Genomic DNA, 1,713 nt, shown 5'->3' on the forward strand with positions numbered 1-1,713 from the left:
CCCGTGCGCGCGCGCGAGAGAGAGCCACGCCCCCTTCGGCTGCATTGAGAAATAAAGCGCTTCATCCACAGAAGGAGGGTTTTTACTGTGGTAAATCTGCGTTACACAACAGCGGATGCGATTCCTCGCCATATTTGGGAATATTCACGGGCTCATATGATCCTAAAGAATTTAAGGAATTCTGAATGAGTTCTAGAGCCAGATCTATTTATAAATCGTTTATGTCCAGTCCTTCAGGCTCCAGTAAGTTACTGTATCTTACCCACAATATTATGAATATAATGAGGAAATGTTGGAAATAAATAGAGAGAATAAATAAATGTATGGAAGACCAGAATTTATGATATGTTTGGAATATTTGTTAATTTATGTTTATAAGCTACTAATATAATAATAATTATAATGATAATACAATTAATAATATAAAATAATATATTGGTATGAGTTACTTTCATTAAAAAAAAATCTAATAAAATGTCATGCAAAAATAAATACAAATTAAATAATTAAGTGCTAGGAAAACAGAACATATAATAATAATAACAACAATAATGGTATTACTTTCTTTAAAATTATAAATTATCTAAGCTGTCATAAATAAATAAATAGATATGTCTATCCATTTTTATTCAAACTGATTTTCTGTGCTTGGAAATCAAGACCAGAATTTTACACATAATAATAATAATAAATAATAATAATGAATTTGAACAATAATGCACTGAATGGTTTGTACTTTCATTAAAAGTTTCTCTACATACCTCTACACCAGGGGTCTCCAACCTTGTTTCATTTGAGAGCTACTTTTTTAAAAAGATAGTGGCCGAGAGCTACTCATGTAATACAATACTTAAATCTCTTAAATAATGTCTCATAACTCTCATATTAACATCTATCTGAACTGTTTTAGACCTAAAAGAGTTTTTGTAGGCCTATATATGTCACCCTTAAATGTCAGAACAGAATCAGAGATTAATTTTTTTAAAGAAAATTGTACATATTATACTGTAAAAACACATAATTATAATTGATTTTATAGTGCATCTTAACTAGAGATGAAATAGCAGGAAAATTTCGTTTTATGATTATAGTGACCAAAATGATCACGGTTTTCACAGAATCCTGTTAAAAAAGTACTAATACTACACAATAAAATCAATTCACCAAGTTTTATGTCGAAAACCAGTAAATAACAAATATATAGTACAAATATATAGTAGTATATTGTGATATATTAGCATTAATATGCACTTTTTGTTTACATAAACATTAAAATAACAACATTTAAAATGATGGCCAGATTTTAAAGGAGTTTCTTGCGACATGTTTACTACTAACATGTACAAGTTCAAATAAAGTTTTGACAAAAAAGATTTATAATAAAAAGAAACCTCGCATATTTCAGCCTTTAAATCATTTTTATAAAAAGAATGAGACAAAAAAGATAAATTACTGACGTTCACAATGCACATTAGCTTATCTTTCATTATTAATAGTAAAATTCGGTCCGATTTTCCCGCGGCGTCTGTCGTTGCTATGCAACCATGCACTGCGCTCTCTACAATGATATAGAAGTTTTAGTAGCTAATACATTTTTTCATCTCGCTGCGCCTGGAAAAAATGAGCGCGTCGCTTCAATTATGAGCTTCCTACATTTGAAATAACGAACTTAAGCGCAAAAGATGCGATATGTGAACGGCCCCTTGGCGAGCT

General features: G+C 30.2%; 1 protein-coding gene across 1 annotated transcript in view; it reads right to left on the reverse strand.

The window, feature by feature from the left end:
• The window catches only part of LOC143741132 (uncharacterized), a 45,876-nt gene extending 45,818 nt beyond the window's left edge, over nucleotides 1–58 (reverse strand). The window contains exon 1 of the mRNA XM_077233503.1: nucleotides 1–58. This exon is cut by the window's left edge and continues 125 nt beyond it. The gene's annotated coding sequence lies outside the window, so the exon portion shown is untranslated.
• Between the last annotated feature and the right edge of the window lie 1,655 nt (nucleotides 59–1,713).

This window comes from Siphateles boraxobius, unplaced genomic scaffold (genome assembly GCF_051911475.1).
Source record: "Siphateles boraxobius isolate OS27281-9 unplaced genomic scaffold, OSU_SipBor_1 18, whole genome shotgun sequence".
NCBI classification, from domain to species: domain Eukaryota; kingdom Metazoa; phylum Chordata; class Actinopteri; order Cypriniformes; family Leuciscidae; genus Siphateles; species Siphateles boraxobius.